Source organism: Lampetra fluviatilis, chromosome 46 (assembly GCF_964198595.1).
Source record: "Lampetra fluviatilis chromosome 46, kcLamFluv1.1, whole genome shotgun sequence".
In the NCBI taxonomy this organism is placed as follows: domain Eukaryota; kingdom Metazoa; phylum Chordata; class Hyperoartia; order Petromyzontiformes; family Petromyzontidae; genus Lampetra; species Lampetra fluviatilis.
The window spans coordinates 700,454-724,912 of NC_136320.1; the positions used below are offsets into that span (position 1 = coordinate 700,454).

The following is a 24,459-nucleotide window of genomic DNA, read 5'->3' on the forward strand; positions in this document are numbered from 1 at the left end:
ACGTGACTTTACCGAAAGAAACCAAAGAATAATTCCTGCAGTCACGAAAGCTTCAAATCTAGTTAGAATTTTCAACGTAGTTTTTTTTCTCTGACAATATTTCCCCCTTCAAACATCTTAAGTCGGCGGAGTTTGCATTTTCCTCCTCCTTCGCGGAGTTGCAAACGGCATTGTTTTAGTCACCGCACGAACTTCCCTCCCCCTCCCACCATAGTCGCGTGTTTCAACTGAGACCACTTGCGTCAATTCAAATCGCAAGTGGTCACCCCCCCCCACCACTACCCCTCCCCCCCACCCCGCCCGTGACTCCTCCCCGGATACGTTGGTGGGGGCTGGAGGGTGCGGGAGGGGTGGTCTCGCGTGAATATTAACGAGGTGACGGACCCAAGCCGCCTACTGAGTGGATCAGCTGATCGCCAGTGGGCGGTGACTTTGGTCAATTGTGGGCGTGACCGTGGAGCGAGGACCACGCCCACCATAAAACCCACCCCCACTCACTGCAGCAAACCCCCCACCCCCTCCACTACCCCCCCCCGCCCAACTCCCCACCCCCCCCGGTCTCGTTGTTAAAGTTCGGCTCCCAACTTCGCTCTGAGTCACACGGTAGGGGCCAAGCAAGAGGAGACGCAGGCGTTGGTGGTGGTGGTGTTGGTGGTGGCGGTGTTACCAGCGACCATTCCAAAGCAGTTCTCTCATTCTCGGGTAAGTTTCACGGTTAAAGTTTTGTAGCCCCCCCCCCATCCCCCCTCCCCCCCCACCCCCCCTCCCCCAGACATGCTCAATCCACCGCTGGATGATGATGATGATGATAACTTGGACGTCTTGCGCCAGTGGACTTGACCGGTAGCTTATTCAAATGGCGATCGGAAGCGTGAACCCGCAGCCGCCGCTGTTACATCGGCCAAATGTTTGTGCGCGTGGCTACGGTGGTGGTGAAGTATGGTCAAAAGTAAGACCCCCCCCACCCCCTACCCCCCCGTACCAGGACGGCGTGGATTGGAAGGATTTGATGGCTTGATCCATTCATTCATCAATGTTTGATTTTATTAAAGTATCCCACTCGTGTGCGCTGGTTGGGACATTCATACTCAATCCCACCCCCTCCCCCGGCCGTCTTTGTATCCCCACTTCCGCGATACAAATCGCATCTGCTGTATATGTATTTATACCAGAGCGCACGTACACGTACGCACACACCGCAGAGGCGAGCAGTGGATTGAACTTGATGGGTAAACTTGGTTGGAGAGACACGCCCTTTTTGTGGCTGTGGGAAGAAAGTTAATTCGATTGTTGCCACTGGGTGTGCATGCTCGTCCGTGTGGGTGTACACGCACTAGGAGAGACAAAGGCGGTCGCGTGTGCTTTCCTCGGCCACACTACAACCACCAACAAAAACACCTCGTGTGCCGTTCCGGCCTTCATAGGTGCTCGTTAACAGCACTTGTCCCAACAGCATGCTAAAGGCTACACACGGATGGGAACTTTGTCCTGTGTGTGTGTGAGGAGCGGTGGCGCAGCGGTTGGCGCACTGCTCCTGTGCGATTTTAGCTCAATTCACGCCCTCACGGCTCTCATCAGTGTCACATGTTGTTCGACTTTAAGCTCGTACTGTTTCGCTGCTGCTGTGTGTTTATACTCGGCCCTTAAATGAAATACCTGGGTCTATACAGGCTGCCTAGCGTGGTCCTGGCCACAACAGACGCTTGTCTAAAGCTCGGCAGTGCTATCCCAGACCCATTTAGCCACCAGCAGTGGAAATTCCACATTCCTGCGGCGAGACTCATACCTCCATTTTTAAATTGTCTTAACAACATACAACGTGTATAGACTGGCTGTAGAAGTTTTACGTGTAACCTGCATGGCATGTCTCGGAAAATCTTTGTCCATTTAGTGGATGGGATTGATCAAAGTAAGCTGTGAATGTTGCATTTGAGGGGGGGGGGGAGCGGTGGCGCAGTGGTTAGCGCAAGAGCGCCGTGAACCCAGGCGGATACCCGAGTTGGATTCCAGACCATGGCTTAAAACACCACTGGCGAATGCTAATCGGGCACCCGTCAGACACACACCAACCGGTGTTGACCGGCGTGGTGAAGTATGGTCAAATGACCGACACGGCTTGTTGGGTTGTGGGAGAGGCAATGGATTGACAACGGGGCTGTGTGTGTTTGCGTTCACCTGTAACTTTAGCCGAGGCCGGGCAGGATGATGGGCGGTGCTGGTGGCATTGCTGGTGGCAAGAAGGCGATTGCATAAGATTTATGTTTTGAATGTGCACGGTGAAGTTTTTAAACGAATTGCAAACCTGTAAGAATCGATGACGGTCGACGATTCGATTAAGTTCTGTATGAGTTTAGGTCTTCCCACGTTGGGGTATGTAGTTGAGACCTGTAGAGGTGTGTGTGTATAACCTGTACCCGGGTGAATCTTTGAGAACTTGTATCTATTGAGCTGTATATGGCGAGTCGGCAATCTTAGCTCGCACACAGTCAGTCGCCTCCCTGTCACACTTCTACCGCTGCTGCCATTGTTAATATTCCCGTGACCTTCAATTATTGATGCCTTCTTCTTCACTAGTGTCGATCACTCAGTCTACCAGACACCCTGACTGTTTATTCTCAACCATACTGTGTTAAACCATCACACTGCAGATCTCACTCGCCCACTCACCCAGCCACTCACCCAGCCACTCGCCCACTCACCCAGCCACTCGCCCACCCGCCCACTCACCCGCCCACTCGCCCACTCGCTCACTCACCCGCCCACTCGCTCACTCGCCCACTCACCCAGCCACTCACCCAGCCACTAGCCCACTCACCCAGCCACTCACCCACTCACTCACTCAACAACTGCCGTCAATCGCCGCTAAGTGCGGGTGACGTCACCACAGCACCGGTGCCAGGCTATGTGCACTTTGAGGCCACGTGAAGTGTCGAAGGCTCGCTGATAGGTCACGGGCCAGACCCCCAGGGGCCACGGGTTGACCGACCTGAGATGAATGGAAGATGCACTAACTGTGCCAACTTGCTATATTTTATCCACCCGGCGCTCCGCCCGTTGTTGTGAGAGTCGCTCTTCTGCACTCCGCTGTTGTTGGAGGGCGACTGCCTCCAAACCGCCCAGTAACCTCAGCGTGCACCTAGCCTGGCACTGCCCTGTAGCTTCCTTCACGAGCTGCCTCATCCACAGAGGCCGGTCTTGACACCGCTGGTACCGGTAATCGGCAATTCCACTCAGCTCCACATCCTCCCGTACCGCATCAGCCTCCATCTCTTCTCTAGTCCCGTCGCTCCGGTTTGGCCCTCTTGATCTGGCCAAACAGAAGCTGCTTTTTTGGCATGCGGTGGCTGGGCATGCTGGCTACATGACCCATTCACCCACTCACCTTATCACCCACTCGCTCACCATATCTACTCACTCGCCACACTGCATGTAACCTCACCTCATTTCTCGCCCTCTCTCTCTCTCTGCTCTTTCCCTCCTCCCATCATCATCATCGCCTCTATCTTCTCAGTTCTCGTCATAAATCACCTTTATGACCTTTGTTTATTTCAAGTGACGCAGTTGTTTCCTCTTTATCTATTTACACTTTGATTATCACGGCGCTGTATATTTGCTGGCTGTGTTTGTTGCCCCCGTTCAGCGCACTCAGAATATCAGAAATCTTTTTTATTTGCACTGGAGCTGTGAAGATCGATTTTTTTTCTACCGATGTCCATTAGTTTCACAGATGTCCAGCTAAAAGAAAATGAACTAAAATAATCGATTAATCTTTATCGCGAATCGTTGCGCATCATCGAGGCTCTCAATCCCATAATTAAACTCTCCTTAATCTGGGATTAATGTGGCAGTTATTAATTGCTTGGCCTATGATTGAATGCATTGATAGCTATGCGAATGAAACACAACTGGTTAAAGGCGATAATGCACGGGTAAGTGAATGAAAGAGTGGATAGAAGAAGCAACGGATGAAACATCTCAATATTGTACGAATGGTTGAAGGGATACACGAATGAAAGGGTGGAAAAACTGAATGAAAGCACGGAGGAATGAATGAATGAATGCAATAATAAATGAGTAGCAAAGGAACGCAATGACACGATGCGACGGTTGAACTTCTACGTGAATGAATTGACAAGCGAACGAATTTTTTAAAACAAATCTGAATGGTGGAATTAAATACGTTATCGATGAGGCAATTGATTGATGAGTTCGCTGAGTGGATACAGGAAAGTAGGGACATATGTGAGCGTGTTGCATTCACGTCAACGTTCACTCGGTGATTCAAGCGTTCCGCGGAAACGTGGCGTCTGAAATAACGCTCAAATGTGGTGGCACACGTGTAATATTTATTGTTATTTATTATTACACATGCACCCACCACCCTATTACCGGGGAGAGGTTAGATTCTGTAACAATGTTTGTCATTATTTTAGTGTAAAAAAAAAAACGTATTGACTAAATTAAGTGACCTCATGGTTAGGCGTTTTGGTTTGTGGTTTCAAGAGCCAGAGGCTATGAATTTGAACATCCGTATCTCCTGAGACTCGGCACGGAAATAAGTTCAACGTCCACCCACACACGAACTGAGCAAATGTAATACATGCTGATAATGTGGCTCAAATACAAATATCCCCTGCGTAGCCTTTAACAGACTGTTGGGGCGAGAGCTGTTGGCGAGTGGGTGGCCAGCACCACTTCCGACCACCTTTGTCTCCCCAGTGCCGATCGCTAATGCACCACGCAAAGCGGATACCCGTTTCAGGCCAAGTCGACCTAGGCGATGCCCAGGACCGGTTCGACATTTTTTTTCCTCTGCCACTGAGCGCGAACGGGACACACCTTCCCACTTGTGAGTGCACACGCATCGTGCACCTATCCTGGCACACCTACACACATGTCACTGGTGGTTGGCGTCTACCTCCATGGTGCTTGCGCCAGGCTAAGTGCACTTTGAGGCCGTCACGCGAAGTGTCCCGTGACAGACCCCCCCCCCCCCCCCAGGTGTTATGGGATGGCTGACTGTCAATCATTTGTCGCCTGCAAGTAGGCGCTCACTCCCACATTTACAACGTCAAAGGTCCCCCGTGTAGCCTACATGCTGTTGGGGCAAGCGCTCTTAGCGAGCATCTCGTGATGATCACATCGAGATCCATGGGATAATCGTGGAGAGCCGCAGAGATCGATAGGCTGCAGCCAATACACAGATATCCGTAGACTTGCATAGAGACCCACAGGCTTGCATAGGGTATATATGGATTTTACTCAGAGGAGACCCATAGATTATACTATCATAGAGATCATAGATTAAACTAATCAGAGACCCATAGATTATGCTATCATAGAGGCCCATGGATTAAACTATCATAGAGACCCATAGATTAAACTATCACAGAGACCCATATATTTAAACTATCATAGAATCCCATAGATGAAACTATCATAGAAACCCATGGACACACGACGACGGAAGGGGGTGGGGGTTGTTATCAGCATCACGCCCGGCCGCCTTTGTCTTCCCAATGTTGACCTGTGACAGGAGGTCATAGATGGCATCTGACTCATCGGCCTTGCCTGCATCCCTCCATGGATGTTAGTCTTCGGTGGGGGCATCAGTAATCACGACCACCACTCCTCGCCTCTGCTTGATGGGAAGGCGAGCCCAAAGTAGCCTGGGGCTTACAGCTTCCCACACCTCACCGCCACGCTCCCACGCCCCCTTCATTCTTTTGTTCAGAAGAAGAGCCACTCCCAGTTGTTTGGCAGTCTCCTGCCCCGAGTAGGGGACTGTCCACCCCTCATGGTGGCAGGAGCCAGAGCCGGTCCACCGAACCTCCTGAATGCCACAGAGATCCAGGCGGTACCGGTCCAGCTCCCGACAGAGGAGTGGCAGCCTCTCCTCCGCAGTGAGCGTTCGAACATTCCACGTGGCCACCCGTAGTGGCTTTTTGTTGTTTCTGGACGAGCCCCGAGGGTAAGGATTCAGTCTCCTGGCATAGGACAAATGGGGTTTGGCCAGGAGACGTCATAGACGTCTGTCCTCCCGGGGCCTCCGCACAAGCTTATTAATGACATGTTTAGGTCGTGGCTTTGTGGTAATTCATTGAAGGCGGAGGGGTTACAAGCCCCTCGCACCCGTCCAGAGCCCCCATTTGGCCGCTGTGGTGGTTTCAAACGCCACGAGGGGAATGGCCAATCTAAGTTGTCCCCCCCCACGGCACTGCCCACCACAGCGTTGCCGTCCGGCACCAACGAGAAGGTAGGGGGTTGTTTTTGCCGCACCACAAAGACAAAGATCCCCCGTATAGCCTGTAACAGACTGTAGGGGGCAAGTGCTGTTAGCGAGCGCCTATAAAAGCCGGCACGGCACATGAGGGGGTGGGTGGCCAGCACCACACACATCCACACACACACACACCTCACCACCCACACCCACCACACACCTCACCACCCACACCCACCATACCACACCCACTCCATGTGTCACCGTGCATGAGCGTGACGGGTTTTTTTGTTGTTGCGGCGAGCCATTTGCCATCGAGTTGTGCAAGTGCTGAAGGCTTGGGTGCCATGTCACCTTTACCTGTGCGAGTGTGTGGGTGCGCGCGCGCGTGGGGGGGGGGGGCGGTATAGTGGTTAGCGCGCTGCGCTGCAAAACCCAGCGACTCGAGTTCAATTCCCGTTCACGGCCAACGCTGGTGATGATTATCCGAACCGGTCATGGGCCTCCCCCTGAGTCGACTGCATCAAATGGGTACCTGGTGCGGTGTGGAGTAAACATCGCTACTGGGGAGACAAAGGCGGCCGGGCGTGGTGTTGGCCACCCACCCCTCGTGTGCCGTGCCGGCCTTCATAGGTGCTCGCACACGGCACTTTCCCCAGCAGCCTGTTGATGCTATATGGGAGGGGGGGATCTTTGCCTTTATCTTGTGTCTGTGTGTGGAGCGGCAGTGTGGTGTGTGATCCAGGTTCGATTCCCGCTCGCGGGCAAACACCAGTGACGATGATCAGAACCGGTCCGGGACCCCCCCCCTAGGTCGACTCGACCTCAACTGAGTACCTGGTGCTGTGCGTGAACCTCGGAATCAAAATCCTTGTTTGGACTGCAGGAGGAATCCGATGAGCTATAAAGCTCTTTGTCACAGATGTCCAGCGGGTCGGCGAGTCGCACCGGCACACAAGGCGGCACTGGCCAGCCCACCGCCGTCTTGTGCGATGCCGACCTTCGTGGGTTTGTTACTTGCCCCAACAGTCCGTCAAGGCTATACAGGGGGGGATCCTTTGTCTTTGTGTCTGCATCATGTGTTGCGTAATCTCTTCGACTGACTTCGCATTAGCCCACCACGTGCGTCGCTTGCAGTCTCGCTAGGGACCAACTCCGCCACCCATGGAAGCTCTCTGATGGCGAGAGAGAGACGGAGAGAGAGACGGAGAGAGAGACGGAGAGAGAGACGGAGAGAGAGACGGAGAGAGAGACGGAGAGAGAGACGGAGAGAGAGACGGAGAGAGAGACGGAGAGAGACGGAGAGAGAGACGGAGACTTCTAAACAACTTTTATTGCCGCCAGCAGCAAAAGCACTGGAGGCGGTTTCAATGTGAAATGCACAAAGTCACCAGCAAACAAATGAAAATAAACGCTACAAATCGACGCGCTGTGGCGCTAAAAGCACCGCGCACAATACAAAAGAAAAGTCACGTGGTGGTGGTTGTGGTGCCACGGTGACGAGCGAGCGCTTCAGAAGGTGAACACGAGGGTGCCGTCCACGCTGGCACAGAGGGCAGAGAGCGAGAGAGAGACAGGGAGAAGAGAGACAGGGAGAAGAGAGACAGGGAGAAGAGAGACAGGGAGAAGAGAGACAGGGAGAAGAGAGACAGGGAGAAGAGAGACAGGGAGAAGAGAGACAGGGAGAAGAGAGACAGGGAGAAGAGAGACAGGGAGAAGAGAGACAGGGAGAAGAGAGACAGGGAGAAGAGAGACAGGGAGAAGAGAGACAGGGAGAAGAGAGACAGGGAGAAGAGAGACAGGGAGAAGAGAGACAGGGAGAAGAGAGACAGGGAGAAGAGAGACAGGGAGAAGAGAGACAGGGAGAAGAGAGACAGGGAGAAGAGAGACAGGGAGAGGGGAGCACAAATTGACGGGGAAGTTTTTGTTTGAATTTGTGCTCAAAAGTGTCATCGTAGCCCTGCAGTGACGTCACAGCGACAGCACTTTCCCCGGCAGTTTGCATTACCGTATGGGTGATCTTTACCTTTATGTGTGCGTGTGTAATCTATGCACAAACATTGTATATGGGCAAATGGTTAATGTGTCGTACTACATTATAGGAGTGTTCGTGTAATGTGTGTCCAAGTAAAATATCCCCCGTATAGCCTTACCATACTTTGTGGGCAAGTGCTGTGTATCGATTGTGTACAATCGATGCATATCTCATTCGCACACAGACAAAGATCATCACCCCCGTACAGCCTGGACAGACTGTTGGGGCAAGTGCTCTTAGCTAGCACCTGTGTGCTGTACCGGCCTTCATAGGTGCTACTCGCTAACAGCACTTGCCCCAGCAGTCTGTTACAGGCTATACGGGGGATCGTTGTCTTTGTGTGTGTAATCTACGCATGTGTCATGCACACACACACTCGCTCGCACAGTCGGTGACGCTCGCTGGCCGGTGGTGAATGACTCCGGGTAAACACCGAGAGGCTGGCACCGAACCTGCCTTGTGCACACACCGCAGCGATAAAACTCGAAATCATCGAGCGACAAATATAGCAGCCCCCCCCCGCCCCTCCCCCCTCGCCCCTCGCCCCTCCCCTTCCCCCTCCCTCCTCCCGGATCTCCCCATCTGTTCTCTCGGCCGGTGTAGGGACCCCCTTGTGCTTCACGGGCGGGGCAGGTTCCTTAGCTCTGACTCGCACGGAGCCAGAAGATGTCGTAATGTCATCAAAGTTGGCGCTGCTGATGAGAGAGCCGAATGCCGAAACCGGTCCGGAGTTTTTAAAAAACATTTTTGCTTGTATGACTGTGTGTACGTTGAACTTCTTTCGCACCGTACGTAGCCAATCGTGCTAATCGCTTCGAGCGAGCATGGTTCTGCTGATGAGATGAATAATACTGGTCAATACACTTTTTATGGCATAAGGTATAACAATGGTTTTAAGGTAATTTTGGGGTGCTGATTCCAAATCTGGCATCAGTTTTTGTCTCGCATCAGGTTTTTGAGATCAAATATTGCATTTTCAATAAAAATTGCAGAAGAAAAATATTAAATAAATGTGGATATCTACATAAAATGATATTATAAACACACTATCCTAAAAATACAGCACCATATTTTAACACTAAAGCAGTCACTGACTAGCAACAACTTGCAATCATAAGTGACAGAGTTAATTTCGGGTAAAATAAATGAAAATGGGGTATGCCGATAGCATAAAAATGAGATGTGATAGAGAAAATCTGAGACCAGATTTGGAATCGGCATCCTGAAATTGGTCTAAAACAGCTGCAAAAGTCTAGGCCAGAATTTGTTTTGTTGTTGACCAGTGTAATTATCGAAACCTGTCCCAGAGTCTACTTGTTTTGACGCAATTGTTAAAGCGAGCCTGGTTACGCTGACGAAACAGCCGAGTGTGGAAACTGGTCCAGAGGTTTTGCTTTTGTTTGAACCAATGCTACTGAATGTGTGCACTCCCCATTATGCCGTGTGCCTTGTGGGATGTGTAAAAAATTAACCCGTAAAAACAAAGTTTTTCACTATAAATCCTTTATATGCGTGGCGGCTAGAGTCCTCTCGTCCTCTGGCTTGAGATGGCTGCCACCTATGGGTCAGATGATTGCCTGCCACCATTAAGCAATTGGTAATTAAATATAATTTTTTTGATCCTAAAATGTTGAAAATTTTGGAAAAAAGTTTTCACGAAAATTAATTGTCACGCACAACGAGTCTGTGCAAAATGTCAGCTCGATTGGATCACGGGAAGTGGGTTAAAAAACGACCAAAAGATTTGCACGGTCGTAAGCGCGCAAGCAAGCGAACTTAATATAACGGATTTAAAAACAACCTTGACATAAAGATGTCACGACTCCAATTTGTGCAAATCCTGACCCTGCACACTGCAACACTTGCCCAGGATGCAATGTAGCAGCAACTTTGAATACTTTCACTCTTAATTCAAAATACGGTTGTTTATTTTACTTTTAAAATGTTCTATTTCTAAATATCTACTAATCTTGCTATTCTTCCAAACAACAAAATCCTCATTTTCATCATATGTGAGTCTCTGAGTATATGGGTACTAATTTTATCGATCACGGTGGGGGAGGGGGATGATGATGGGGCCGAGTCAACCCCCGAACCAGGACGTAAACTTGCAACCTTCCGATTTGCGAGCTGCTGGCTTGACCTCTGAACCACCTCGGTCAGCTTGAGGAGCGGTGGCACAGCGGTTAGCGCTACGCTACGAACCCGGCGACCCGAGGTCCGATTCCCGCTCACGGCCACCAACACTGGTGGCGATTTATCTTAACAGGTCCTGGGCCTCCCCGAGGTCGACTCGGCCTCAAATGAGTACCTGGTGTGGTGTTCAATAAACATCGCCACTGGGGAGACTAAGGCGGTCGGGCGTGGTGCTGGCCACCCACCCACCCCCCCCCCATGTACTGGTGCTCGCTAACAGCCTGATAAATGGCTATTCGGGGGATATTTGTCTTTTTTGGTGTGCGTGAGTGCAAGTGGAAGCTGTCCATTGAAGAACCCCCCCCCCCCCCCCCCGAGAATGTGGCAACATTTTGGGTGGGGGGAGTGGGAGGTAAATCCACGCTGGATGATTTCCACGAATCGTTTCCGTTCACCTGTGGGTTATGCAACTCCCCCCCCCCTCCCCGTCTGATGGTCTATGGGTCTCTATGCGAGTCCATGGGCCTCCTTAGTAAAACAAGAACACCCCGTAATGTTACCCTATGCGAGTCTACGGATCTGTGTGTGCATGGCGGCAGTCTATGGATGTCTGCGGCTCTGTCTCGAATTCCCGCCTGGGTCTCGACGCGAACTCGTGACTTGCAGCGTTGGAACGTCGCGACGCGGAGAAAACGCCACACCCAGCGGTGCCGTTCCCACGGCGACTACGGCAAAGACTGCCAACACTCGCACGCAACAGGCGCACACACACAGTGGCGCACACACACACATAGTGGCTCACACACACACACAGTGGCTCACACACACACACACAGTGGCACACACACAACAAAGACAAAGATCCCCCGTATAGCCTTAACACACGGGATGGACCCATGCTCTAGGGCAGAGGTGGGGAACGTCCGGCCCTCGGGCCGTATAAGGCCCGCGAATCATTTGGTGTGGCCCTGCCAAGGCAACCGCAGGCGGGACTCGAAATTAAATAAATCTAGGAGCAAACCTGGAAAAGCAGTTGCGAGTAGCAACAACATCATCAATACCAGCTGACATCACACGCCTCACCCAAAGAGAAGCAGTTCCAGCCATCACATTAGGGGTGAGTTAATTAAATGTTTGACCAAATATAACAGGCTAATTTTTAAGTTGATGATTTTGTATGGCCCGCGAATGATGTTGTAAATATCCAAATGGCCCTTGGCAGAAAAGAGGTTCCCCCCCCACCCCTGCTCTAGGGGACGACTGACCGACGCACACGGCACCTACGTACGTACGTTGAACTTCTTTCGCGCCACCGTACGTTGCCAACCGTGCCGATCGAAAGGTGCGGGGGAAGGGCAACAAACTAAACGCGCAAAAGCAGTTTTGTAAAAGTGCACCGCTCCAGTGGCTTGCTAATATCGTAATTAAGAACGTTCCAGACGGGCAGCAAAGAAAAAGAGCCGCCTAGCTCGGTACAGCAGTGGGCCTTAGTTTGTAAAATAAAAACTAGTTTAGTGTGTGCGTGCGTGTGTGTGCGTGTGAGTGTGTTGTGGGGAGCGGTATTGTAGTGGTTAGCGCGCTGCACTACAGACCTGGCGACCCGGGTTCGATTCCCGCTCATGGCCAACACCAGTGACGATTATCTGAACCGGTCCTGGGCCTCCCCTAGGTCGACTCAGCCTCAAATGAGTACCTGGTGCGGTGTGTAAACATCGCCACTAGGGAGACAAAGGCGGTCGGGCGTGGTGCTGGCCACCCACCCCCTCGTGTACCGTTCCGGCCTTCATAGGTGCTACTCGCTAACAGCACTTGTCCCTACAGTCTGTTAAGGCTACACGGGGGATCTTTGTGTGCGTGTGAGAGGCGAGTTGAGTTTGTAGGTTCTCCACACGATTGCTCGTGAGTTTCCTCCTCGCCCTTTTTCCTTCCTCCGACCCGACATTCACCCAAGTGACGGAGACGTCGCCACGGCGCCCGTGCCAGGCCAGGTGCACTTTGAGGCCACGTGAAGTGTCGAAGGCTCTCTGGCAGGTCGCCGGACAGACCCTGCAGGTGTCGTGGGGTTAACCGACTGAGACGACCGGCCGACGCGCCGTCTGTGGCTCCCCTACCGTGCCAACGGTTTAGCCGCCCGGCGCCCCGCACGTTGTTGTGAGCGTCGCTCCTCGGCCCTCCGTTGCCGTTGTTGGACGGCGACTGCCTCTAAGTGACTAGCAGCAGCATCCTTCACGAGCCTCCTACCGTAGCTCCACACACCACACAGACACAATGTACCTGTCCTCAAGCAACAACATCCCAATACTGCAAAACAAATTTGCTCTGCTAATTATTTAATCGGGATCGCACGCAGCAGCAGCAGCAACATTGCCCCCCACTCCGCGTCACGTCGACAAACTTGGCAGGGACCTTCCCGACAAGGAGCCGTGCGGGACTTTGTGGGGCTTTTCCTGTGGGCTAAACGAACGCGATCGCACGGTATCTCGTTGTGGCGCTTGACGTCTCACCCGCGTGTCACCGCGTGTCACCGCAATAATCCGCGACACTGCTCGCAGGTGCCCGGCAACGCGACGCTTGGCTTTTGTGTGGCCAAGGTGAATTGCCGGGCCAGAGACATCTCGCACGCGCACGCGCTTTCACGAGCAAAGACAAAGATGTCCTGCGTCGCCTACAAAGGCTGATGGGGCAAGTTTTGTTAGTGGACCTGCTCCGCGCAAACACAAATACACACCAACACGCCGGCGGCGGTTGAGGCGTGTTAACTGGGGAGATTGCTCAATCCCACAGGAACCGACGCTACCGTTACGAAGACAAAGATCCCCCATGTAGCCTTTGACCGACAAGTGCTCGGGGCAAGTGCTGTTGGCGAGCAGCACCAACGAAGGCCGGCACGGCATCCGAGGTGGGGGGGGGGGGGCAACACCACGGCCGCCCAGCCGCCTTTGTCTCCCCGGTAAACACTGTACCCAGGCACTAACGTTTAAGGCTGAGCCGACCTAGGTGGAGGCCCCAGGACTGCTGCCAGATGTTCGTCGCCGTTGTCGCGAGCGAGCGGGGAATCGAACTCGGAGCTTGTGGGGTTCGTAGCGCGCTTGGCCAGGCGCCGAGGGCGGATCGTCGCCGCAACCCTCGCGATGTTCGGAACGCGCTTCCTGGCTGGATAACCCGCGGTGCTCCAAGAAGGCGTGCGGCACATCTGCGTGGGAATGGGAGAAGAGGAGCGGGGTAATAAGTGGAGCGAGGGTGAGAGGTGATGGAGTGGAGGAGCGGGGGGGAGAGGTTCAAGTGATGGGAGCGGGAGTGAGATGCGGTGGAGGGAGAGGAATTGAGAAACAGAAATGGGCAAAGCGAGATCAATTCGGCTGTCCGGAAGGTGGCGAGAGGTGGGCCTCTATATAAAATGCAAAACAATGGTTTGGCTGGGAGGGAGGGATGGACGGTCATGTGCAATGGACGTGTGTTATACCGGTGTTTTTTGTTGGTGGGGCAAATCGGTATCGGTCAAGCTGAGTTTGTACTCCCCCCCCCCCCCCGTGTCAAAAGGCGGGGGCCCCCTTATCGGATGTGCAAGTCAATGGCGAAAGTTGTTCCGAGCTGATAAGGCGACGGATGATAAGGCGACGGATGAATCACCGAGAACCGATAAGATAAGCTGGCGGGGGGGGGTGTCGACGTTAGTCACGTGATGTGTCAAGGTGTCGTCACCAATCTCGGTCTAGTGCAGGGGGGGGGGCAATCTTTACAGAGGAGAAGAGGAAGAAGAGGAGGAGCCATTTGTTGTTGTTCGTCGTCTTTGATCAAAATAGTTGAGTCACGTCGCATGCGCAGGGCGACTTGTACACGAACACAGCATTGGGGTATACAGCAAGACGACAATAACAACAGCAACAACAACAACACATTCTGACTCAAACAAAACGGGTGATGGAGTAAACTGCGGCTATTTCGTTCCCCCCCCCCTCTCTGCGGTTAATCTTTAACAGTTCGACTGTTGTACATTTTGTCGTCACCAACACATTCCCACAGTGACCCCGTTCCCTGGCCATAGTTAATCAAATATCTTCAAATTAAAGTTTTTAAAACCGGCTGCTTGCAAATGAGAGAGGGGGGGGGCAGCCAATGAGCCCAGGGAGGGGGGGGGGCACAGAGCCCAGGGATGGGGGGGTGGGGCAGCCAAAGAGCCCCAAGCCGCAGGTTTGCTGGCCCCTGCCCCAGCGGCGGGCGGCCTGCCCCTGTGGGTGCTCACACGCTCGGAGCCCCGAGGCCACCTCTTTTGTTTTTGATGAGCAGTCCTGTTGGGCGATGTAACTTTAAATACATAAAACCATGTCGACAATTTAAGTTTAGATTGTGCCGACATTGTCATGTCCTCAAGTTGTCGAATTTGTGGGACTGTGGGTTTCTGTATGGGACTGTGGGTTTCTGTATGGGACTGTGGGTTTCTGTATGGGACTGTGGGTTTCTGTATGGGACTGTGGGTTTCTGTATGGGACTGTGGGTTTCTGTATGGGACTGTGGGTTTCTGTATGGGACTGTGGGTTTCTGTATGGGACTGTGGGTTTCTGTATGGGACTGTGGGTTTCTGTATGGGACTGTGGGTTTCTGTATGGGACTGTGGGTTTCTGTATGGGACTGGGTCTTTTCATGGGACTATGGGTATGTGTATGGGATTATGGGGTTTCTGTGCGAGTCTGTACAATAATACAATGTAGGTTTACGTGGCATCTAAATGTGACCGCATCTTTAGACGCTGTCCAGAAACACGGTGTATTTATTTCACAGTGAGAGAGGGCGGGGAGGATGGGCGGCGGGGTTGATTTAAGGTTCTTTCATCTCCGGCACTAATGCGGTGGGACACCGGTCTTAATATGTCCGTGTGAACTTCTTTCGCGCCGTACGTGGCCAACCGTGCTAATCGGAAGTGCGGGGGAATGACCACAAACCAAACACGAAAAGCAGCTCTCGAGGTGTTTGTCAATGCGGATGATTTGAATGCGCGTGGCTCCGCGTGGCTTTCCTAACGTCGGAAGGAAAGAGCGTTCCAGACGGCCGCGGGAGCGCGCGTCCAAGAGCGCCGCGCGATGCCGGGTGACCGTCTTTCATGACTACATTTGCTCGAGCACCGTACGGCAACTTTGCCGTGACAAGAACAATTTAACACTTTTGGTATTCATACTATTAGGTTTTTTCGGTAAAGTCACGTAGGTAAAAATAAATAAGAAAAATACAAATTATAGAAATAATAATAGAAATAAAATTATAAATCACGACGTTTCGGAGGCAACACAAGTCTCCGTCATCTGATTATTTATTATTTATTTTTTACCTACGTGACTTTACCGAAAAAACCTAAGAGTATGAAATCCTTGCAGTCACGAAAGCTTCAAATCGAGAACTTTTGTTATTCGCACCGTTCTGACGGCGCAGGTCTACGGCCCGGCCAAAAAGCCGCCGCCGCCGCTGCGAGGGGGTGGACCCGGCGCGTCAGCCTGACGACGCGGGGTTTGCGCGCTCCCCCTTTTATTTTATTTTTTTACGAGATCGGCGGCGGGGTTTGTATCGTGGCCAGTGGGGGGGGGGGGGAGGCACGACCCACGGGCACAACATTTGGTTGCGAGGCGCTAATCTCAGCCGCTCCGCATTGGCGTGTTTCTTCTTTTTCTTCCTCGTCCTCTGTCGCAACGCCAGCCCTGGGATTTGAGAGCGAGAGAGAGAACGAGGTGCGTCTTGGGGCGTCTTGGGGCGTCTTGGGGCGTCTTGGGGCGTCTTGGGGCGTCTTGGGGCGTCTTGGGGCGTCTTGGGGCGTCTTGGGGCGTCTTGGGGCGTCTTGGGGCGTCTTGGTCTCGGGCTCGAATCTTGCGAGGTGAAGGGGAGTGGGGAACAGGGGGGACGCTATTTGAAGGTGAGGGGGGGGGGGCTGTGTGTGGGTTCGTCGTTTATGTACGAAGCGTCCTGAGATTCGGGCCATAAAATCCCTCCACGTCAGAGGTCGCAACCGGGTACCCGATACCCGATAGCCGTTTGCGACCCTGCTGCGGCCGGGTACAGGTACGGGTACAGGGGGTAAGGAATCAAAACCCGTTAGCGACCTCTGGTACACGTGGCCGGTCAGCACGAGCTGTTGGGGGACTCCTTCAGGGCGGAGCTTGCCAATCATTGATCCCTGTCTCGTGGCGAAAAGTTACTTTTTGAATGCGTAACAAGCAAACCAAAAAAACAACTCCACCATCTAAAATCGTAAATATTTCGGGGGGTGTGGAAACTCGCGGAGCGGTGCTGCGTCACGAGAGGAAGGCCCGCTGAAGCGGAGAGCACAGAGCTACCTCCGAGATTCCTTTTGAAGTGGCCCTTTAACCCGGATGAAAACAGCAACTCCCCCCCCCTCCATGCACTTGAGATGTGCAGGCACTGGCTGAGGCTCACCGCCACTCAGTGGCGTTGTTATGGAAATGTCAGTTTGCCGAACTTCTTTCGCACCGCACCTAAGCCAACCATGCTAATCGGAAGGTGGTGTGCGTTGTCCGCCTATCTATTCAAGGGTTCGTTCGTGGGATTATTATCATCATTATCATCTTGATCGTGATCGTATGGCACGATCCCTCCACCCAATACCCCCACTCATCTCTGATCGCATCACACCCTAGACTCAAAACCCCACTACCCCCCCCCCATCTAGCCCCTCCACTAGCCCCCCCCCCACCAGCCCCCCCACCAACCCCCTACCCTACTAGCCCCCCCCACCCCCTTCCCACCCTTCCCACCCCGGTCTGGCCAATGTGACAGCAAGGACAGATACTTTTTTCTCAGCAACTTTCTATCTAGCAGCTGATGTACTGTAACCCCCCCCTCGCCCTCCCCACCTCCCGTGCCAGCCACCGTACATGTGATTGTGCGTGATCCTAAACTGGTTAATGAGAAGTGAACCCTGAGGAATGTGTGGGTGTGCGTGTCTGTGTGGATGTGTGTGTGCGTGTCTGTGTGTGTGTGCGTGTGCGCACGTGGGTTTTGGATGAATGGGCGGATTGTGCCGTGCCGGGCCGAGAGAGCTGCTGACTTGCGGTGGGTGGGGGGGGTACACGAGTGGGTGGCTGGGTGGGCTTGGAGAAGGTTGGGTGAGCGGGGCGGGTGAGGTTGGTGGGTGGAATGGGTGGAGTTGTTTGGTGGGTGGGCGAGTGGTGAGTGGGGTAGGTGAGCGAGTGAGTGGGGCGCCCTGGAGAGTGGGTGGGTGAGCAGGTTGATTGGTGGGTGGGTGAGCAGGTTGATTGGTGGGTGGGTGAGCAGGTTGATTGGTGGGTGGGCGAGCAGGTTGATTGGTGGGTGGGCGAGCAGGTTGATTGGTGGGTGGGCGAGCAGGTTGATTGGTGGGTGGGTGAGCAGGTTGATTGATTGGTGGGTGGGTGAGCAGGTTGATTGATTGGTGGGTGGGTGAGCAGGTTGATTGATTGGTGGGTGGGTGAGCAGGTTGATTGATTGGTGGGTGGGTGAGCAGGTTGATTGATTGGTGGGTGGGTGAGCAGGTTGATTGATTGGTGGGTGGGTGAGCAGGTTGATTGGTGGGTGGGTGGGTGAGCAGGTTGATTGGTGGGTGGGTGAGCAGGTTGATTGGTGGGTGGGTGAGCAGGTTGATTGGTGGGTGGGCGAGCAGGTTGATTGGTGGGTGGGCGAGCAGGTTGATTGGTGGGTGAGTGAGCAGGTTGATTGGTGGGTGGGCGAGCAGGTTGATTGGTGGGTGGGCGAGCAGGTTGATTGGTGGATGGGCGAGCAGGTTGATTGGTGGGTGGGCGAGCAGGTGGGGGGGGGGGGCGAGTTTTGGCGGGCGATTGAGCGGTTGAGCCCTGCGCATGAGAAAGTTGGTGGGTCCAGTTCACCAGGTGAGGTAGGTGGGTGAGCTGATGGGCTGGGCGGGGTGGGAGGGTTAAAGGGTCACACAGACACGAGAATCGGTGTGTCGGAATGTGGATGGGCCGGTTTGGGTGAGCGTGCTGCGTGATGGGGAACGGGTTGGTGAGTGTGGGTGGCTGGGTGAGCCAAGACGGTGTGGGGGGGGGGGTGCTCGCCTAGCAGGTGGGCCTAGAACAAAAGGTGCGGGCGAGAGGGGGGGGGGCGTTCCGGTGTGACAGTGGCCGCGGTTGTGATGTGGTTGTTCATTTGTGCTCGGAGCGGGGTGGGGTGAGAGAGACGTGGGCTGGCAGAGGGCGCGCAACGACGCCGCGGGTTTGTGGCATTGAGGCGATCTCTGAGAATACCCCCAGCTGCAGCAGCAGCAGCTGGGTCGAGGAGGAGGAGAGGGAGGGAGTAGTGGAGGGAGTCGTCGGTGCTTGGCAGCAGCGTCCACGTTGCTCGCTCTGGGTGCCGGTTTGTCAGCATTCCTGGTGAGCTTAAAACAAAACTTGCGGCAGAGAGAGAGAGAGTCATAACTCTCAAGCATGTCAAGAATGTCGAGTTGGAATTTTCCAGTGGAAAGGCCCACAGGTTAAACTTTTTTAGCTGGAGAGTCACAACATAAAATGACTGAAACGTGACTCCCGGTGTAATTCGGTTGCACGGGAGAAGCCACGCTCCGCTGTTGGGTGTCAATAGCTCTGTTGTCGAAATGGAATGTGCGATGATGATGCTGCTTCAACATCTCACCTCCGTGGTGAGACGTTGACTACCTCGCCTGGTGTACAGGAGCTCGTGGGTTCAATCCCGACCCTGCCGTCGGTATATTTGGAGTTTGCGTGTCTCTCTCCTCCCGTGGTCGCGTTGATTTTTCTCCGGGTCCTCCGGTTTTTCCCTCCCACATTTGGAATCGACATCGCCGTGCGTTTTAGAGTCTTTGGCGACTGCTATGCGTTTCCACGATGATGATGATAAGCCACTTCGTTGAGCTATCATTGTTGATGGCCAGGTCGCTTCTGAAAAAGAGGCTATATTGCTCGGTGGGCCTTGCCTGGTAAAAAAAATCAAAATTGTTTAATTAATGATTACGTGAACAAAACGTACCAATTGGTTACTTACTTCAGCACATCGGAGTGTTGGAGAGCAAACCCGTTGCAACAACATTCACAATTGGGAGTTTTAACGACGATTCGTGGTGCATCGGCACAGAACTGGAGTTAAAATATTTATTTGTATTGAAGGAATCCGATGAGCTATGAAGCTCTTTTAAACACAACGTACGGATGAAGAGGCAACAACGGAGAGGGAACACGTGAGAGATGCGGGCTAAAGTTGTCTTGAAGGAACAAAAACACATTAATGTTAAGAAAATATACAGCAGGCACATCGCACCAACAACAATGACGAGGTTGATGAGACGAAGCGAACGCGATCCAGCGAATAAAATGACAACAACCATCACGGGACCGGGATACGTGCATTATAACATGAATTACAAATACATGTATACTGTAAGGATACATTTCACTGTTATCTAATTTTAACGTATATTTTCATTTTTCGATTTAAAGCTTTCGTGACTGCAGGGATTCATATTCTTGGTTCTTTCGGTAAAGTCACGTAGAAGGGAAATAATAAATATGTTTTATTTTTATTATTTTATTATTTCCCTTCTACGTAACTTTACCGAAAGAACCAAGAAGACGATTCCATTGGCGAGTCGCCTGCTGACGATGCCGGTTGCAATTGCGAGCGAAACGTCGGGCGAGGTTTGTGATTTTAGAAGATGGGTGGGTGAGATGGGGAGCTTTAGCAACTGGGGTGAACGTGTGGGTGGGTGGTGGGGTGGGCGAGTGTGTGGGGGGGGGGGTGCATCAGCGGCGAGCTAGAAAGTGGGTGAGAAGTCTGTCCTTGGTGTCACGGGCTGGGCTGGGGTAGAGAGGGGGGGGTAGTGGGTTTTTGAGTCTCTAGGGTGCGATGCGATCACATGGGTGTGTGGGGGGGGGTGTCACCTAGCCATGGTAACTCCACGCACCCCCCCCAGTCGAAAATAGCCCCAACTCAGCGTCTTCGCAGTCCTTTGCCAATTGGGTCAAAGTTTGCGCCCAGCGGCAACCGCTGTCGGAATCTGGCTTGGCCGTCGCGAGGCCTGGAATAGTTTATATATTTTTTCCTCTCCGCGGTTTGATTTATTTTCTTTCCACGCTCGTTTTTTTGTTTGCCAACAACCCATTCATAATTGAATGGTGGTGATCATACTAATAATAGCAATAAAATAAATAAAGCCACCACTGAAGATAATCTTTGCCATTGTGTAACGCGCGCAACGTTTGGGAATTGGGAGGCGGCACGGGGTGGGGGGGGGGGACCACGGGGGAAGGCAGAGCCAGAATCGGTGTCGCCCAACAATTTGCCCGAGCTTTGCGATCCTATATTGAGGGATGTTTCGGCCCCACACCTGTTAAATTGCGTTTTAGTTCTCGGCTCGGTCCACGTGTCCTTGTGTAATTGGGCGGTGGGGGGGGGGGCGGCGATCGCGATGACGTGTCGTGACGAGCGACGCCTTTTGCGATTTTAATTTGTGTCGATACTCGGGACTCGCCACGTCTGTCGCACTCCCTCCCGGCGGCGTCGTGAACGCGGCGTTGTGGCTTCGCGACGTCATCGTGGGGCTCGGGAACCGAACGTGTTCTCGTCGCCCGTTTAAAATAGCTCCCGAGAACAAACGGCTGTCGGCTCTCCATGCGTCAGAGGTCGCAATCGGGTACCCGATACCCGATACCCGGCTACCCATACCCGGCCAGGTACGGGTACCCATTTGCGACCCTGGTGCGGCCGGGTACGGGTAAGGAATCAAACCCCGTTTCCGACCTCTGCCACGCGTGCGCATGCTTTCTTCATTGTTTTCATTTAAAACGCCCGTAATCGAGAGTTTGGGGCAGTCGCTTGGAGTGCCAAGCGCGTTGTCCCTTGGGCGTGAGCCGAGTTTTCACCGCGCTCGCCACAACTTGGCGGAAGATCCACCAGAGGTTATTTTTGGTGATGGAAATATGGGGGGGGGGGGTGGGGGGTGATATGAGGGTAGAGGTGATGTAGTGTGGGGGGTTGATGGTTTTGTGGGGTGAGAGTGATGTGGGTTGATGATGGTGGGCGTGTAGCGGGGTTGATGGTGATGGGTGGGAGTGGTGGTGGTGCTAATCACTGCCTATACACACACAAAGCGACATTCTTAAATCGGCTGACGTTTCACACGTTGGCTTTTCTTGTGGCTTTGCTTGAAATGTCACCGCCACCACCGTGGGTCATCGTTGGGGTAGGTGGGGTGGGGGGGAGAGACGTTGGGCCAACGTTGTGGGGGGGGGGTGGGTGCAACGACCCCACCCGGCCAATGACCCCCGCGATTGCGATGCAAATGCCACCCCCGCCGACTTGAGGTTATCGCGAAGGCGGAAGAGCGGAAGAGCGTGGTTACAGCGGAGGGCAAAGGGCAACGTGTGTGGGTGAGGTCACCTCCCAGTGGATTCGGCATCCTTTTTTGCCGCCGCCCACTTGCCTGCCCGTTCGCCTGCCTGCTCACCTGACCACTCGTCAACCCATTCACCTGCCCACTCGCCTGCCCGCTCGCCTGCCCACTCGCCTGCCCACTCGCCAGGCGACTCACCTGCCCACCTTCCGCCTCTGCTTAGAGCCGGGTCGATGGGTCTTTTTAATCGACTGTCATTTGTCCGTTGTGGCGGGACCCTGTTCTAGCGGGGACCCGTCCCCCACGCCGCGCTTTGGCCGAGCCATACAAAGGCCTCGATTGTGACGCGGGGCCTGGACGACGTATTTACAAAGCCGAGCTTTGTGCCGGAGCGAGCTTCGGGGAGAGTCGAGCGAGGGGAAGCGAGTGGGAGCGCGCGAGTCTTGGTAATTGATAATGTCAGCGCTCCATTGTCTCCGCTGGGAGATGGACAGAGCGACGTTACTTGCTCCGCTGTGTTTGTGTGGGAAGCGGTCCGGTGCCAGGTTTTCGTGTTTTTTGTTTTGTTTTATCGTGTCCAACATTTTTTGTTGTTGTCGTTTAATCCGATTTGCGCGTTCATCGTCGTTGTCGAGACGAAGAATCCATCCGGATGTCTTGCGGACGCAGTTGCGACGCTTCTCAGTGTTACAAGAAGCATTCCACGGAAGCGGATATCGCCGAACTTGCCCATGACATTCTCTTCGTCAGGTGACCTCTGACCCTCTGGGACCTCGCAGCCGACGGCGGCACTTTCGCCACTCCTCCCCTGCTACGGACCCTAATCTGTGCAGAGAGACGCTGCATCGCTCAGTGGTCGAGAAATGCCCGTGGAAGTGGGTACTGCAGAACTTGCTTCTGAGATGTCAAGAAGTGACCTGAAATGCCCTCACCCCACCCCCCCCCACTTGTTTGGGAGGTGATGCCGACTCTCAATACACCACGACGTGGCGTTTAAAAAAAAAAAACACACAATTTCGCCACTATTGTCGTACATGCGGTGGGGGGACCCCTACCAGAGGAATGTGGAATTCCCACTACTGTCTTTTGGGGCCCTGTTGGCGGTGATGGGCGCCGCACCCACCCCACGCTGCCGCCACGAGCGTGAAGAATGTTTCTAGTGAAGGAGGAATGAGGTGTGTAGCACCACTGCTGAATCGGCAGAAGCACCAGTGAGAACGGCAGCATCGAAGATTCCTTCCCATGATGTAATTTCAATGTTATTCTCAGCCGACCAATAAGAGGCCTGAGAGCAATGTGAGTGCTTGGTTGGTTGGTCCGTCTTTAAGTTTTTCTGTGCGTCGGTCTATCTCGCTGACGGTGTGCGTCTGTCTTTGTCGGACGGACCCAGTGTCCGTCTGTCTGTCAGTGGGTCCGTCTTGTATGACCGCCTTCCGGAGACCGCCTGTCCATCTCTTCTGTGTCCGTCCGTCTTATCGATCTGTCTGCCCGTGGCACCAAAGTTTCGTAAAAGCGCCGTGGTCTGCGGTCACTTCCTGGCCTCCTCCTCTGCGCGATTCACGAACCCCGGGCCGCCCCCCCCCCCTGCCGCCGTCACGTGTGGTTTCTTGCCGTCCAGCGGCAAACTTCCCCACCGCTGTCGTCTCATCGCCGACGTCGGCTCGTCTTGTTTCGTGTTGTTCTTTGCCGACACGGCGGCCTTGTCGTCCCGAGGACCCAACGCCGGATTCGCAAGCCGTTTCCCGGTGCAGAGGTTGAACTAACGAGGGGGGGGTGGAGGGGCGCATTTTGTTAAATCCCCACGCCCCCCCCCCGCCACCTACCGCCTCTGTCCACCCCCTTAGTGCGAATGGCTCCACCGTGGCTGCAATCCGCGAATTTGCCAGACCAGAAATTGTCAGCACCTGGGGTGGTCCCGTGGAGCTTTTCGCGGTTTCCAATTTCTTTCTTCTTGTGGGCAGTATCGGTGGATAATGCGCCGACCATTTTGATAGGAGGTCGGGTGACCGTATCGCGTGTTAACCCGCTCGCTCGTTAGCCGCGTGGAATAAATCGGTGCTGCTACAGTTTCCGCTGCTACTTTTGGCGGTGCCGGCTGACATGTTCGTGGACGACCACACGGCTCCCGCACGGATGGGTTGGCGAACCCGCTGCTGGAGGCGCCTTGCAGCCCCCCCCCCCCCCCCCCCCCAGCGGGTTTGGGAGTGTCGCCGGTCTCCGTGATCCACCAACCCCTCCCGTGCAAGGGCGCTGGGTTTGCGGGTGTTGTGAGCACAACGGCTTGCCCCCCCAGCGGCACGATGATGATGATGACGACGCTGGCAGGAATTTGAAACGTGAAGCCCTCGTGTCTCCTGGAAAATATGACAAATATTATTTTTTTCTCTCAATAGCCCCGAATATAAATACTTGTCATTTTTTTACATTTTAATGTTTGATGTTAAGGGGGGGGGTTGTTAGAGTTGGCTTTATGGTTTGGTTTATAGTTGGCTTTAAGGGTCGGGATTGGGTTAAGGTTTTTTGATTTAGTGTTGGGTTTTGAGGGGTTTTAAGAGCGTTGTCGGCTTTGAAATCCATCAAGATGACTTCCTATAGATTGCCCCCGCCCAACATAATCTCTCTACTGCGAACCCGCCCCAAGTTAACTCGGCGGGGCCCCCCATAATAATTGCTGGGCGCGGACCCCGCGGGTGTGGGTGCGGCAATTCCAGTTCGGCGAGGCTTTCG

At 53.6% G+C, this 24,459-nt stretch overlaps 1 protein-coding gene across 1 annotated transcript in view; it reads left to right on the top strand.

The window, feature by feature from the left end:
• Positions 1 to 589: 589 nt before the first annotated feature.
• ELOVL7 (ELOVL fatty acid elongase 7) overlaps positions 590 to 24,459 on the top strand; it is a 49,829-nt gene continuing 25,959 nt past the window's right edge. Inside the window, exon 1 of the mRNA XM_078876846.1 lies at positions 590 to 702. The gene's annotated coding sequence lies outside the window, so the exon portion shown is untranslated. The remainder of the gene's footprint in view (positions 703 to 24,459) is intronic.